This window comes from Symphalangus syndactylus, chromosome 18 (genome assembly GCF_028878055.3).
Source record: "Symphalangus syndactylus isolate Jambi chromosome 18, NHGRI_mSymSyn1-v2.1_pri, whole genome shotgun sequence".
Classification (NCBI taxonomy): Eukaryota; Metazoa; Chordata; class Mammalia; order Primates; family Hylobatidae; genus Symphalangus; species Symphalangus syndactylus.
In genome coordinates, this window is record NC_072440.2 from 58,193,109 (window position 1) to 58,210,498 (window position 17,390).

General features: G+C 43.7%; 1 protein-coding gene across 8 annotated transcripts in view; it reads right to left on the reverse strand.

Moving 5' to 3' along the window:
• The window catches only part of ZNRF3 (zinc and ring finger 3), a 263,602-nt gene that overhangs the window by 82,036 nt on the left and 164,176 nt on the right, over positions 1–17,390 (reverse strand). Inside the window, exon 1 of one of the 8 annotated variants that reach the window (XM_055251429.2) lies at positions 14,268–17,302. The exons of the other annotated variants lie outside the window; for them this stretch is intronic. The gene's annotated coding sequence lies outside the window, so the exon portion shown is untranslated. Of the gene's footprint in view, positions 1–14,267; positions 17,303–17,390 lie in introns of those variants that run through there. 8 annotated transcript variants of the gene reach the window in all.

Consider the following 17,390-nt stretch of genomic DNA (forward strand, 5'->3'; position numbering starts at 1 on the left):
AAGGGATATATGCAACTAATTTATAGTAAGAAAACAGAATCATCATCCACCTTATTGGTGATGAATACAACAGCAAAATCAGCCAAGTAAACCAGCTCTAAACCCAACTTGGGCAAATACATTCTGGCCATGCTACAAATTGGCTCAAACTGGGGGAAGCGGTCTGGCAATGAGACAATGCCCAAGCTCTGTATGTCCTTCCCCCACAATTTCATTTTTCAAACAGACCCCAAGGAAATAACCTCAAAGTATTAACTTTTTTTTTTTTCTTGAGACAGAGTCTTGCTCTGTTGCCCAGGCTGGAGTGCAGTGGTGCGATCTCAGCTCACTGCAATCTCAGCCTCCCAGGTTCAGGCTATTCTGCCTCAGCCTCCCGAGGAGCTGGGATTACAGGCACCCGCCACCATGTTTGGCTAATTTTTGTACTTTTAGCAGAGATGAGGTTTCATCATGTTGGCCAGGCTGGTCTTGAACTCTTTTTTTTTTTTTGAGACGGAGTCTCACTCTGTCGCCCAGGCTGGAGTGCAGTGGCGCAATCTCGGCTCACTGCAAGCTCCGCCTCCCGGGTTCACGCCATTCTCCTGCCTCAGCCTCTCCGAGTAGCTGGGACTACAGGCGCCCGCCACCACGCCCGGCTAATTTTTTTGTATTTTTAGTAGAGACAGGGTTTCACCATGGTCTCGATCTCCTGACCTCGTGATCCGCCCGCCTCGGCCTCCCAAAGTGCTGGGATTACAAGCATGAGCCACCGCGCCCGGCCGAACTCTTTTTTTTTTTTTTTTGAGACAGAGTATCGCCCTGTCTCCCAGGCTGGAGTGCAGTGGCCTGATCTCGATCTCGGCTCACTACAACCTCCACCTCCCAGGTTCAAGCGATTCTCCTGCCTCAGCCTCCTGGGTAGCTGGGACTACAGGCGTCTGCCACCACTCCTGGCTAACTTTTGTATTTTTAGTAGAGACAGGGTTTCACCATATTGGCCAGGCTGGTCTCGAACTCCTGACCTTGTGATCCGCCTGCCTCGGCCTCCCAAAGTGCTGGGATTACAGGCGTGAGCCACTGCGCCCGGCCTGGTCTTGAACTATTGACATCATGATCTGCCCGCCTCGGACTCCCAAAATGCTAGGATTACAGGCGTGAGCCACTGCACCCAGCCAAAGTAGTAACTTTATATGATGAAATCTTTAAGTAGTCCTCCTCTAAACTGTGAAAACTCAGAAAGAAAAAAAAGTTCCCCCAAAGACTATATAATAAAAACAATGTGCATAATTTATGGGATGTAATGTCACCACAGTAAGATAATAATGAAGATAACATAGTATTAGAAGTATGTACAAAATTTTCAGGAAAGTTAATGTACAGATTTAAAAATCATATCTGCCTGTAATCTCACACTTTGGGAGGCCAAGATGGGAGGATTACTTGAGCCCAGGAGTTTGGGACTAACGTGGGCAACACAGTGAGACCCCTGTCTCTACAAAAATTAAAAAATTAGGTGGCATGCACCTGTGGTCCTTGCTACTTGAGAGGCCAAGGTGGGAGGATTGCTTGAGCCTGGAAGGTTGAGGCTGCAGTGAGCTATGATCTGGCCATTGTGCTCCAGCCTGGACAAGAGTGAGACCCTGTCTCAAAAAAATAAAAATAAATAAAAATCACATCTGTATCTAGATGAAAACTAAAAGGAAACAAAGAATTTACAAAGTTAATGGACTGGAGAGTAAGAATAGTAGGAGATTTTTTCTTTTTTGGATTCTACTACTCATTTAAACCAACATTTGCTAAGCAATGACCTTGTGGCTGGACACCAGGCAAGGAACAGTGATTAAGAGCTGAGCCCTCCTTCACTGTAATGTTGTTTAATCAGGAGTTTGAAAACAATTATAAAATGTATATGTATCTGCTGACAGGACAAGTGACCAAAATTTGAAGCTAACCAGGGCTTTTTCCCATAAATTGGCTCTATGTATAACACGGTTTAAAAGTAACAAATGGCAGTATTAAGTAGTAACATGCATGGTCAAAGAGATGCATTCTAGCCAGGCACGGTGGCTCACGCCTGTAATCCCAGCATTTTGGGAGGCCGAGGCGGGCGGATCACGAGGTCAGGAGATAGAGACCATCCTGGCTAACTCGGTGAAACTCCATCTCTACTAAAAATACAAAAACAAAATTAGCCGGGCATGATGGTGGGCGCCTGTAGTCCCAGCTACTTGGGAGGCTGAGGCGGGAGTATGGCGTGAACCTGGGAGGTGAAGCTTGCAGTGAGCCGAGATCGCGCCACTGTACTCCAGCCTGGAAGACAAAGCGTGACTCCGTCTCAAAAAAAAAAAAAAAAAGAGAGACAGAGAGATGCATTCCTTTCCCACAATGTTTCCTGATATTTGGAGAATTTCTTACAAGGAACCAATGGGATGTATTGGTTTGTTGTAACCCTGAGTAGTTTTCTGAATGCAAAGGAAGGCAGGCCCTTGAGAAGGTTCATTACCTTCCAGTCAAGATTTTAAGTTCATTCCTTTTTCTTTTTTTTAAATTTCTTTCACTGGAAAAACATAGAAACAAAAATGGAAGAAATAATTCAACATTTGCCAAGTAACCATTCTGAGAAGGGGATTCACAACACAGTGTTAAGAGCGGGCACTTTAGTGAAGGGCCTAAGGCAGAACCTCTCATTCTCCACTCCCTGATGATGCTGTGCTATGCTGTGGTGTGCTATGATGAACAAGGGCTTCGAGTCGCACTGGCCCACAGTGGATCCCAGTACTGCCTCTTCTGTGTGATCTTAGAACAGTCATGTAACCTCATCTGAAGGGCAGTCCTGATCCTGCCCGTCCTGCTTTTATTTCTGATGATCAGATACAAAGAGGCCCATGTACCTCGCATGCAAAAAGTAGGGCAATAGACATCATACCAAAAGCATAGGCAACCAAAGAAAAAATAGACAACATGAACTTCATCAAAATTAAAAACTTTTGTGCTGTAAAGGATACCCTCAAGAAAGTGTAAAAAAGGCCAGGCACCATGGCTCATGCCTGTAATCCCAGCCCTTTGGGAGGCCAAGGTAGGAGGATTATTTGAACTCAGGAGTTTGAGACCAGCCTAAGTAACATAGCAAACTCTGTCTCTACAAAGCATTTAAAAAATTTGCCAGGTGTGGTGGTACATGCCTGTAATCCTGGCTACTTGGGAGGCTGAGGCAGGACGATTGAGCCCACAAGTTTGAGGCTGCATTAAGCCATGATGGCTCCACTGCGCTCCAGCCTGGAGACAGCAAGGCCCTGTCTCTAAAAATAAATAAATAAATAATTTAAAAGTATAAAACCCACAGAAGAAAATGTATGAACTTTTACAACTCAATAAAAAGACAAACTATTCAATTAAAAATGGGCATAGGATCTGAATACATATTTCTCCAAGAGATATGCAAATATCAACAAGCACATTAAAAGATGCTCAACATCATTAGCCATCAACGAAATGCAAATCAAAACCATAATGAGACATCATGTCATACCAAGTGTTGGCTAGAATGTGGAATAATTACAACCCTCAAACACTGCTGATGGCAATGCAGAATGGAGCAGCCACATTGGAAAACAGTCTGGCAGTTCCTCAAAGGCTTAAACATAGAGTGACCATATGACACCCAGCAATTCCACTCCTAAGTATATACGCAAGAGAAAAGAAAACATGGCCACAGAAATTTGTACATGAACGTTCATAGCAGCACTATTCATAATAACCAAAGAGTGGAAACAACGTGAATGTCCATCAGCCGATGAATGGAAACATCAAGTGTGGTTAACCCGCACCACGGAATATTATTTGGCCACAAAAATGAACAGAGTACTGATACGTGCTACAACGAGGATAAACCTTGAGAACATGCTGAGTAAAAGAAGCTAGTCACAAAAGTCCACATCTTATATGATTCTATTATATGAAAGCCCAGAATAGGACAGAGACAGTCGATCAGTGGTTGCCTAGCACTGGGGAGGTAGAAGAATGGGAAGACAGGGGAGTGAGAATTAAAAGGTACAGGGTTTCTTTCTGAGGTGATTAAAATGTTCTAAAATAGATTGTGGTGATGGTTGTACAACTCTGAATATACTAAAAGCCACTGAATTATACACTTTATATAGGTGAATTATATGGTATGTGAATTATATCTCAATAAAGCTGTTATTAAAGAATTATGCAAATAAATGGTAAATGGGGAGAAAGGGAAAAATATAGTGGGGCAAGACTATCTACCAGTGGAGTCATGTGATGAAAAGAACAGGCTGGGCGCAGTGGCTTATCCCTGTAATCCCAGCACTTTGGGAGGCCGAGGCAAGGGGATCACTTGAAGCCAGGAGTTTGAGACCAGCCTCAGCAATATGGAGAAACCCTGTCTGTACAAAAAATACAAAAACTTAGGCAGGTGTGGTGGTGTAAACCTGTAATCCCAGCTGCTCGGGAGGCTGAGGTGGGAGGATTGCTTATGCCCAGGAGTTCAAGGTGACAGGTGACCTATCACGGTGCCACTGCACTCCAGCCTGAATGACAGAGAGAGAGAGACCATCTCTTAAAAATTTCTCAATTTTTAAAAAAGAATGCAGCTGAGCTCCATTACTCCAGGCAATTACTTTATTTCCCCAAGGTTGTTTCCTCATCTGTAAAATAAGAATGGTGCCAGCCCCACCTGAGTGAGATGGCACAAGTCAATGTCCTTAATAAACACACGTCTTACATCCTATGGGATGTCAGTCTTTATTCTACCACAATTAGGGCGTATGAGGCATGGAAAAGAACCATTTTCATGCTAGCTGTCTTAAGAGGGCATTGTGTCTTAGGTCCTTGGGTGTTTCATGGCCTGGTTCTGAGCCATACCTGAATCAGAAGAGTAAAGTTCCCTTTTTTCTTCATCAAGTCATCTGTTTATGAATTAAAAGCCCATCTACATAACTGAGGCTGCTGGTGATAATCAAGTGGTCAGCACCGGAATTACTACGACTTTTGGTGGGTCATAGAGCTCCATGGTAGACTTGTTGACTCTCTTTTAAGAATGCTGTCATTGTTCATAGCCTGAATTCAGCAATTAAAAAAACATGTTTTTTTAGAGACAGGGTCTTGCTCTATTGCCCAGGCTGGGGTACAGTGGCACCATCATAGCTCACTGCAGCCTCAAACTCCTGGGCTCAAGCAGTCCTTCCACCTTAGCCTCCCAACTTGCGGGGACTACAGGCTTGTGCCACCACACCCAAAAAAACAAACACAGACTTAATTGAGGTATTTATATACAATAATCATTTACCGATAACAATGTGTAGTGAGTTTTGACAGCTGCAGACATCTGTGAAACCACCACCACTATCAAGATACAGAACATTTTCATCACCCCAGAAAGTTTCTTGTTCCCTGATGGTCCATTTCTTCTTCCACCCCATACCCAGCCTATCACTGATCTGATTTCTGTTACTATATAAGTTGGTTTATATTTTCTGGAATTCCACATAAACAGAAACATGATGTATCATGCACTCTTTTTTTGGTGGAAGGGAATAACCCTGGGTCCTTTGATTCAGCATCATGTTCTTGACGTTCACCTATGTATCAGTGTTTTGCTGCTTATTCCAGAGTAGTGGTCCACTGCATGGGTGAACCACTTTTCATTCACTCATCTGTTGATGGACATTGGATTGTTTCCACTTTTTCACTATTACAAATAAAGATGCCATGGATATTTGAGTAGGTTTGCATAGACAAACGTTTTTATTTCTCTTGTGTAAATACCTAGGAGTAGAATATCTGGATCACATGGTAGGTGTATGTTGAGCTTTATAAGAAATTCCAAACTTTTCCAAAGGAACTGTGCCATTTTGGATTACCAAAAGCAATGTATGAGAGTTCCCATTGTTTCACTTCCTCATTGACACTTTTTATTATCAGCCTTTTAATTTTAGCCATTCTAGTGGCACGTAGCAGTATCTCATTGTGGTTTTATTTTGCATTTACTGATGCCCAATATTGTTGAGCAACTTTTCATGTGTTTATTTGCCATCCCTGTCTCTTCTTTGTAAAGTCTCTATTCAAATCTTTTACCGGCTTTTAATTGGGTTGTGTACTTACTGAATTTTCAGAGTTCTTTCTATATTCTGAATAACAGTCTTCAGTCTTCTTTTGAGTCTTACAGTAATTATCATATCTTTGTAGTCGGGTAAGAAGGGCTAATTTTCATTTCATTGTTTAAAACTGAGCTTCCTCCAAAACAAACCTTTTCTGTCATGTTCCTCTTCTCAAGTAATGGCATTTCATTCCCTGGAGTCATCCTTGCTTCCTTTCTCCCCTACCCACATCCAACCCTTCAGCAAATTCTGCTGACTCTACCTACAAAACCTATTCAGAACCCAACCACTTTCCACCACCTCCCCTGCTTCCACCCTGTTCCAAGCCCCCTTCACTTCTCCTCTGGGTTACTGCCAGAGCTCCTAACTGCTCTCCCTCAACTCTTCCACTCCCTGACACTGCCCCTTCCCCAGTCTTTTCTCAAATACAGCAGCCAGAGCAATCCTGTTAAAATATAAGTCATGCCATGTCACTACTCTGTGCAAGTTACCACTGGCTTCCTAGCTGACTTATGAAGCCCTGGAAAATCCTGTGTCTGACCTGCCATGACCTTTGACCCCTCTCTTCTGTCAGTCTCTTTCTTGTTCACCTTGTTCCAGCCACACTGGCCTCCCTGCTGCTCCTCCCACATGCCAGGCCTGCCTACCATAGGTTTTTTGCACTTGCTCTTGTTCCCTCTGCCTGGAATAATCTACCCTCACTAGGCTTGACTCTGTCCTTAACCTCCTTTACATATCACCTTCTGCTCAGTGTATAAGTTTATTTTTGATTCAGTTTCCCTCCCCTCCATTCCAAACATCAAATACAAAAAGAAAATGAAAGGTGTAAATTATGCTTAAAAACAAGATAAACATATCTATGGGGGGAAAAAAGAACAGAACAGAATAAAGCAAAGATGAATGCTGAAGCCACAGTCCTGCTGTGCTTTGAGTCTGAATGTAGGTGGTGGTGCTAGGAACTCTATTCTGGTGGACTGGGAACTAAAAGTAGCCCAAGTGGGGCGGGATGGGAGCCACTGTCCTTACTTAAAACCAAAGTTTGGGCCAGGCGCGGTGGCTCACGCTTGTAATCCCAGCACTTTGGGAGGCCAAGGCGGGCGGATCACGAGGTCAGGAGATCGAGACCACAGTGAAACCCCGTCTCTACTAAAAATACAAAAAACTAGCCGGGCGTGGTGGCGGGCGCCTGTAGTCCCAGCTACTCGGAGAGGCTGAGGCAGGAGAATGGCGTGAACCCGGGAGGCGGAGCTTGCAGTGAGCCGAGATCGCGCCACTGCACTCCAGCCTGGGCAACAGAGCGAGACTCCGTCTCAAAAAAAAAAAAAAAAAAAAAAAAAAAAAAAAAAAAAACCAAAGTTTGGGCTAGGCTGCCCCAGCTATGAAAGGAGACTGAAAACATCTGACAATTACAGCTCACAGTGAAGCCTAGGATGTTACGAAGAAGCATGTACAATCTACAGCGCACATGTGGGCCAAGACCACCTGGAGGTATGAAGACTGAAGTTCATCTGTGTCTGTATGTCCTGGGGGCCCTGACATGTCACTATGAGACCTGTTATAGGCTTACAGGTCCTTGGAGAAGTAACTACAAGGCTGTTGGGGGAGGGATGGTACAAAGAAGACCACTTCCTCCAAACTAACTCTGACTCCGTGAGTTTCCAAACACAATTTCCAAAATACCAAAGGAAAACTCAAGAAGACAGCCAACAAAATCGACACTGGGGGGTTAATTTATTTGAGATTAAATGAAAATAGGGCAGTCTGACAATGACTTTATTTATTTTTTTTTTTGAGACGGAGTTTTGCTCTTGTCACCCAGGCTGGAGTGCAATGGTACAATCTCAGCTTACTGCAACCTCCGCCTCCTGGGTTCAAGCCATTCTCCTGCCTCAGCCTCCCAAGTAGCTGGGATTACAGGCGTGTCCCACCATGCCCGGCTAATTCTGTATTTTTAGTAGAGACAGGGTTTCACCACGTTGGCCAGACTGGTCTTGAACTCCTAACCTCAGGTGATCCACCCGCCTCGGCCTCCCAAAGTGCTGGGATTACAGGCGTGAGCCACCATACTCAGCCTGACAATGACTTTTAAATGTATGTTTTAGGAATTATGGGAGATGAAAAAAGGAATTATAGCTATAAGAAAGATTAAGGAAATATAAAACACAACAGGCAGAAAGGAAATAATACATGGATATTTTTTAAAAAGAATAATGTATACATGCTAGAAATGAAAAACAGACATTGAAATTAAATTTAAAATGATAATCCAAACTGGACAAAGATGGAGATAGGATTAGTGAACTGGAAGACATGCTGAGGAAGTCACCCAGAATGCAGTAGAGGAAGAATAAAAATAGTAGTTAGTGACACAGAGGGCAGACCTAAGCCTCTAACACAGCTTTGATAGCTATCCAGGGGAAGGGTGTTGGAGTGGTGGCAGACCAACCCTATTCAGAAAGATGAAGGCTGTGAACTTTCCAGAAGTGAAATAAGACATAAGTTTTCAGATCAAAAACAGAGTGCTTTGCTCCACTATATATATAGTTGTGTTTTTTTCTTTTCTTTTTTTTTTTTTTTTTTTTTGAGACACGGTCTCACTCTGGCACCTAGGCTGGAGTTTAGTGGTGTGATCTCAGCTCACTGCAGCCTCAACCCCCCTGGGCTCAAGCCATCCTCCTGCCTCAGCCACCTGAGTAGCTGGGACTACAAGCGTGTGTCATTATGCCTGGCTAATTTTCATCTTTTTTGTAGAGACGGGGTTTCACTATGTTGTCTAGGCTGGTCTTGAACTCCTGGGCTCAAGTGATCCACCCACCTCAGCCTCCCAAAGTGCTGGGATTACAAGCATGAGCCACCGCACCCAGCCCCAACAGGATGTATTAAATCCATAAATTCACCCCTAGATATGTCGCAGTGAAATAGCCCAATACAGGATAAAACAAGTTTCCAAAACTAACAGAGAAGACAGATGATCTGTGAAGCAGTAACAATTCAAAGGTAGTCTTTTCTTTTCTGTCCATGGTTCTACTTCACTGAAAGCCTTAATCCTAAATACAGTTATGTGTCACCTCATGACAGGGGTCATGTTCTGAGAAATATTAGGCGATTTTGTCACTGTGCAAACATAGAGTGTGGTGACACAAACCTGGATGCGATAGCCTACTACACACCTAGGCTGTACAGTATAGCCTATGACTCTGAGGCTACAAACTTGTAAAGCATGTTACTGTACTGTAGGCAACTGTAACACCATGGTAAATATCTGTGTATTTAAACATATCTAAACACAGAAAAGGTACAGTAAAAAATACGGTATGAAAGATTTTTAGGCCGGGTGCAGTGGCTCACGCCTGTAATCCCAGCACTTTTGGGAGGCCGAGGTGGGTGGATCACCTGAGGTCAGGAGTTCGAGACCAGCCTAGCCAACATGGTGAAACCCCATCTCTACTAAAAATACAAAAAAATTTAGATGGGCGTGGTGACAGACACCTGTAATCCCAGCTACTCAGGAGGCTGAGGCAGGAGAATCACTTGAACCCAGGAGGCAGAGGTTGCAGTGAGCCAAGATTACGCCACTGTACTCCAGCCTGGGCAACAGAGTGAGACTCCATCTCAAAAAAAAAAAAAAAAAAAAGATTTTTAAAACTATATGCCTATAACTTAGGCTGAACTAAATTTATAAAAAAACTTTCCTTTCTTCAATAATAAATTAACCTTAGCTTACTGTAACTTTTTTACTTTATAAACTTTTTAATTTTTTTTAACTTTTGACTTTTGTAATAACACTCTAATAAGAAACACATTGTACAGCTGTACAAAAATATTTCTTTATGTCCTTATTTCATAAGCTTTTTTCTATCAGAACTTTATTTTTTTACTTTTTTAAACTTTTTTTTGTTAAAAATTAAGACACACACATTAGCCTAGGCCTACACAAGGTCAGGATCATCAATGTCACTGCCTTCTATGTCCATATCTTGTCCCACTGGAAGGTCTTTAGGCGCAGTAACACACATGAGCTGTCATCTCCTATGATAACAATGGTTTATTCTCGAAGACCTCCTGAAGGACCTGCCTGGGACTATTTTACGGCTAACTTCTTTTTTAATAAGTAGAAGAGTACACTCTAACATAAAAAATATAGTAAATACTGAGTGATAGAAATTTTTTTAGTTTCATTATAATCTTTACGGAACCACTGTTGGATATGCAGTCTGTTGTTGACTGAAACATCATTATGCGACACACGATTATAGGCAGTAGTTTTCACTCTGTTCACTCTGTTGAGTTTCAAACACTTCATTTTTAATGTTTTTCCCCTTCAGTTAGACAAGGACCTGAGATCTTTGCAGAGGGCAGAATTAGGCTTTTGCCAGTCAGGGCTTTAGGAAAACTATCTGAAAGTAGACAGGAGACGTAGCAGGAAGATCACCAATTTATGGAGTGGGTGGAGTTTGCTTGCAATGTAGGTGCAATGGGTGGATTTATTACGCAGTAAAGTCATCAAGTTTACACTTTTTCAAGAAATCAAGGGGTTGAGGTATAAAACAGTAACAATACATCAAATACTAGCCTGAAAAATAGTATTTATCTCTCTCTTCCTACAAAATGTGACCACCATTCTGAATTTGGCATTTTCATGTCCATTGTCACATCTAGCTTATTTTGTCCAGCATTTGGCTAAATGTATTACCAAAACTGGCATATTCCTAAATTGGGGCCTTTGACTTATGAGACAGCTTTTGAAGTTTGTCCTTCTCCTTAACTACAAACCGAGTACATACTCTACCACCTGCAAGCCAGATCACTCATCACTTTTAGAGTCCTCTCTATCTAGATCCCTGCCAGCCTTTCTGTCTTGTTGTTTCCTTCTACTCAGGTTCAACCTGATACTAAGATAAGGGAGACCGGAACTGTTCTCAGCATTTAGACTGGATAAAATGTTACTTTCTTTTCACCAGCAAAGTGTGGCAACATGGCTGATGTCCACTGAGGCAGGGTGGTTAAGAACCCAGGCTCATAGGCTGCCTGGGTTTAAATCCCAGCTCTGCCACTAACTTGTGTCTGACCTTGAGCAAATTTCTGAACTTCTTTCTTTGTCTTGGCTTCCTCATCTACATAAAACAAGAATATCTACTTCAAAGGTAGTTGTAAGGGTCAGATGAGTTAGCCTATAAAACTAGCAGAATAGTGCCTGGAACGAAGCAAGCACATAGTAAATGGTAGTGGCTGTTACTTTCTGTTTTAGTAGTTGTGTCGGGGACTGCTGTGGAGGTATAACATACATCATCTCCAATCTTAACAACAACATTATAATGTCAGTATTAGTGTCCTCGTGCGTGGCTGATGAAACAAAGATGGAAAGAATTCCAGCTGTGCTAGGATGGCTGAGCCAGGTGGCACTGGTCTGCATGGGTCTAAAGCTTTGCTGGTTGCCCTCGGTCCTGCTCCCTTCTCTTTTGACAGGCCCTGGGAACCAGCTCTATCCTTCTGGCCTAAAGCTTTGTCGCAGTTGAGGTGAGAGTTGGGCACACCCTCTTTTCAAGCATACGAGACAAGGCAAGGCCAAGACCTTACTAATTCGGCTGGTAAAGGTATCACAAGCCACTTTTGGATTCAGGCAGTTTATTACTTACATAGACAGCAAAAGAAAGAGTAGCCAAAGGTGCCAGCTCCCCACGGCTTTGTCCTTCATACCAAAAAATTATGACCTTGGAAGAGAAGGGGCCAGATGACTTCAGCGTGAGCTGCAGGATGCCCTGTTGCTGAAGAGTCCACTTGAGACTGTAGCTAAGCAGCTTTACCTTCTGCAACTCTATTCTGAGGGGGCTGGGGTACAGAAGTTCGTCCTCATCAGAACCTGGGAGGTGATGAGACACTGTCTCATGACAGCCTCCCAGGAGATAGGAGGTGGGTGGGAGATGGCCTTGAAGTGTACCTTAGGATCTTCCTGTCCTCTCCTGTTCCAGGAGGATCACAGGCACCTGAAAGCCTCCTGTGAACTGTGGTTCAAGCCTCTGTCTGCATGGCCTCTGGATACACTCGAGGATGTTGTGGCTGAGTTGTTCCCCTCACCCCTCTGCCCCTGGCCCAGGCTCGGCCTCTGAATCCTTTGGCCTGAAGTGCTTCGACCCCCTAATCTGACTTCTCCCCTGGTCTATATCAAGGCTAGTGAGCTTTCTAGGAATAAATGTCAAATTTATCCAACTGGATGAAGACCTTTGAGGATAGAGACCCACACTGAATATACTTTTTTGTGTCTTTTATACATAATACACATTCATACAACATGGACTTGCCCTCACTTAGAAACACAATCCATACAGGTTTCTTAGTATGTGAACTTAGAGCCACCTGGTTTCTTTAGTCAGTTGCCTCAAAATTTGACACTGAAAAAACCTGTCCATCCATCTGACAGCTACTCAGTCTAAAAACTGAGTAGCTGAAGACTCCTGGAGCTTGTCCCTCATCCCCTGCAACCTGGCAATCACTCCCCTACGTGCACTAGAATGTAGTTGGGTTGGTAGTGGTAACACAAAGCACAGAAGCGCAAAAAGTCCACAGGATCTTCTTCTTTCTTTTGTTTTTAACCATCCATCTCTGGCATTAGATGCTGGGTACTGTGCTAAGCTTTCAAGGTGCCCTGTTGCTGATGAGTGTGGGTTTAGGGAGTGGCTTTAATGAAACCAACCAGGACAGATCCAGCCTGGGTTTTGACCTTCCCAGTCCACTCTTCTTTGAGCAGGAACTTTTATAAGCAGATATAATCAGGCATAGGTGCTTAATGAGGTAAAGAATAGGCAAGAAACTGTCCTAGCTTGTGCTAATAATTCCTGATATATAGCGGCTGTCTCCAAGGAGCCCAAAGCACAGCTCAGACACTATCTTGTTAATCCTCCCAAAAACCCCATGAGGTAGGCAGGTGGCAGGCATTCCCCCTGCTCCAGGATCAGAGTGAATGGGGCCCTTATGTGACTTGCCCAAGGTCATACTGGGTGGCAAAGCCTAACAAATAATTTATTGCTTTTAACGCTTGAGCCTGTGGTTTTTTTTCCTCCCTACCCCCCTCTCCTGAGATTAACAGCAATATTTTAATCAGGTGATTTTCATCTAGTGCATCTTTTCCTAAAGGGCTATTGGCTCTTTCCCTTCATTTGGAAACTCACCAGGGCAATTACAGAGAAGCAGGGGATGGAATGAGGTGAATCTGTAGCCTGTGGCTACAGCCTCTGAGCCCTTAAAGAACCCAAGTCACTGTCTCCCTCTCTGGGGCCCTCTGCCCATTCAGGATTCATCACTGTGTCCTGCTTTCATGCACTCTGTGTGTTGGGTTTCCTGCTTCATTACATGGTCTTGAGGACCTCAAATGGGGTTAGCTCCAGTCCCACCCAACTCCCCTTTCAGTGTATCTCCTGTGAGGCCACCATCATTTGCATCCTGTTCACAGTAGTATTGGGCCCTTGGCCAGAGCCCTTTTGCCTTTGGTAGCACACTCTAATCTACCCAACCTTCCACTCAACAGTCTTACCATTCATTCAGGCCATGTATATGGTGAAGTCACAAAATAACCCTCTCTGTTTCGTCTTTCCAAAAGGATGTTCAGGGTACAAGCCACTGTGCATAAAACGGCTTCCCTCAATGCATTTGAACTAAGAGCAGACCCCTGCCTATAACACTGCACTGAGCCTTTTATTCTTGCAAACTAAAGAATGTACATACCAAATTTCAGCCAGAGACCAGCAACCACAACAGAGAACATTCTCAAGAATGGAGGCATCAGTATGGCAGCTCATTCCTTCATATAGGAGCTTTTTGGGCTGCAGCTGTCCTCGCCTGCATACCTCCCCAAATACAGGCATGTATCCTCATGGGTAGACATTGAGGCTGACACACACAACAGTGTAAATGACTAATGACACATGGAGCACTCCATCTATAACTATGGGAGAAATGATAACACAGTGGCTCCAGATCCTATCATGGCCGGCCTGTAGCACCTCTACAAGAGTCAGTATAATAGCTAGAATCAGGGGTTCTCTCTCTGTGAAAAACAAGTGACTGCTTGTGCCTTTTGGAGAGATGACCCAGAGAACATTACAGTATGGCCTGAGATAAGCGTAAGTATCACAGACAACTTCATTGCACCCCTCTGCACTCCAAGCCTACCTTGTAAGGTCAAAGGTTACACAGAAGTTACAGGTTAGAAGTTACAGAGAGTCAGAGGTTACAGAGAAGTCACTTGGTTGAGACAGCAGCTTTAGGCTAGTGCTGTCCAACAGAACGTTCTGCAATAATGGCGATGTTCTGTTTCTATACCAGCAATGTAGGAGCTACAAGCCACATGTTGCTATTGAGCAGCTGGGATGAGGTAAATGCAAACTGGGAACTGAATTTTAAGTTTTACTTAATTAACTCAAATTTAAATAGCCACATTAGGCTGGTGACCACTGTGTTAACCTCAGACTCTGAAATCTAATACTTTCCTATATTCTCAAGAAAGAAAGTCCACATTACCCTATTCTCCTCAAGACATCTTTGGGTTTTTTTTGTTGTTTTTTTTTTGTTTGTTTTTTTTGGAGATGGAGTCTGGCTCTGTCGCCCAGGCTGGAGTGCAGTGGCTCGATGTCTGCTCACTGCAAGCTCCGCCTCCCGGGTTCACGCCATTCTCCTGCCTCAGCCTCCCAAATAGCTGGGACTACAGGCGCCCCCCACCGCGCCCGGCTAATTTTTTTGTATTTTTAGTAGAGACAGGGTTTCACTGTGTTAGCCAGGATGGTCTCAATCTCCTGACCTCGTGATCCGCCCACCTTGGCCTTCCAAAGTGCTGGGATTACAGGCGTGAGCCACCGCGCCCGGCCCTCCTCAAGATATCTTAAAGACATCAAATTAAAGTCAGGACCAGCTTGAATCAAGAAGATAAAGATGTGTGTTTGATGCTACTGAGGAAATGTTGTTTTTAAAAGATTTAGTTTTTAATAGCACTGCCATGCTGTGCAAAACAAAATAAAATACCACAGGAAGTCAGCAAGGAAGGTCTCTTGCGGTCAGATACCAGTGGGTGGTCAGGTGACATGGGGAAACTCAAATAGCAAGGGTGAGAAGCTCAGGCTGCCATTAATTTCACTGTGTGTCTTGGGTAAAGCATTTTTTTTCTCTCTGGACCTCCATTTCTCAACAGTAAATAGATTTAACCATCTGCCCTTTCTAATTCACAGAGTTGTTGGAAGGAAAAGGTAAAGTAGACTAAAGAGTATCAAATGCTACTTATTTAATAAAACCAAGATGTCATACTAAATTCGCCTAAGTCGCTAGGAGGTCCTTATCCCCCATTCTCCTGCCTGCCGATCCTCTGCCCCCATCCATTCTTCATGGTCCAGCTCTTGCCCCATTGCCTCCACATGATCTTTCCAGAACCCTCCAGCTCACTATCACTGTTTCCTCTGAATACTGTCCACATTTTGACACTTTAAGCTCAACTATCCATGTGTTCTTGTCCCAACGGGATGGGATGTCAACCATTAGCTCTGGATTAAATGAGATAATGCATGTGCTATGGTTTGAATGTATATGGCCCTCCAAAATGCACTTTGGAACTCAACCCCCAGGGTGACAGTATTAAGAGGTACGAGGCCTTGGGAGGTGATTAGACAGTGTGGGCTCTTCCCTCATGAACAGATTAGTGCCCTTATAAAAGGTCTTGAAGAAGAGTTGACCCTTTTGCCCTTCCATCTTCTGCCACATGAGGACACAGCAACAAGGTGCCATCTTGGAAGCAGAAAGTGAGCCTTCGGCAGAAACCAAATCTGCTGGCACCTTTAACTTGGACTTCCCAGCCTCCTCAACTGTGAGAAATAAATTCTTTTATAAATCACCCAGTTTCAGGTATTTTGTTAGAGCAAAAGGAACAGACTGAGATAGTATGTCAAATAATAAAACTTTATGTTACAAAAGATAAACAGCAACATGATAAATTGAGGTGATGCAGTTAAGTGAGCCACTAGGCAGAAGCCAAGGATGATGTAGCTTCTACACTTAGAATGACTGAGAACAGCCAGGGAAGAGTGATCAGCTGGGAAACCCTACTAGTGGAATTGGAATTGCTGGGGATCCCTCCAAGAGGAAGTAAGAATGAGCAGGAGCCTGGCAGGTAATGGGCTCCAATCTGAGACTCAGAAGAACAGTGCAGCCTCCCCACTCAGAACTGGAAACAACCCAATTTCAAAAGCGGGCAGTAAATAGGCCCAAAGATAAGCTCATTGCCATTTCCTTCTAACGGTTGCCCAACTATCCCTTTTTAAAAATATAGCCCCTATCAATATGACCCAAGAGCTACAAGATTTGAGAACCTTGAATTCAGGATGGCAGTCCCAGACCTCCCTGCTAGATCAAATTTCTCAGCTGCACTGTTGCTCAAATTAATTAACAGTAGCTCTCCAGCTACTGCCACCATAGCAAACAGCTCCGGGATGCCACTGAAGATCCCCAGTGGGGACTGACTGGGAAGGGACACCAGGGAAGTTTCTGGGCTGATGGTCATGTTGTTCTCTATCTTGATAGGGGTTAGCTTTCACAAAGGGACTTATTTATTAAAAACCCATGAGACAGTACACTTAGGATTTGTACATTTCACTCCATGTAAAGTTTATCTCAAAGAAAAAAACATAAACGAAAAACGCACAGTCAGGCCACACATATAACCCCCATCAGAATCTCTGGGGTTGGGACCCAGACTCTGATTTTTTAACATGCTTCCCAGGTGATTCTGATGAAGATGAACTTCACAGAACACCTTGAAAATGACTTGCCCAGACCAAAGAAAACAGGCCAAGAACAGATAAAGAACATACTCAAATTAGCTTCTCACTTTCTATCTGAACTAAGTATCTCAGTCTGCTCAGGCTATCATAACAAAGTACCCTAGACTGGGAGGCTTAAACAACAGAAACTTATTTTCTCACAGTTCTGGAGCTGGGAAGTCCAAGATCAAGGTGCCACTGAGGTAGGTTTCACTCTGAGGCCTCTTCTCTTGGCTTGCGGTGGCCACCATTTCCCTGCATGCTCACATGACCTGTTCTTTGTGCATACAAGGGGAGAAAGAGAGAGCAAGCTCCCTGGTGTCCCTTCTTATAAGGTCACTAAGCCCATCGTGAAGGTCCCACCCTCTTGATCTCATCTAACCCTGTCTCCCATAGACCCCAGCACCAAATACCATCACCGTGGGGGTTAGGGCTTCAACACAAGAATTTGGTAGAGAAATGAAATGAATATTCAGTCCATCATACTTGTCTA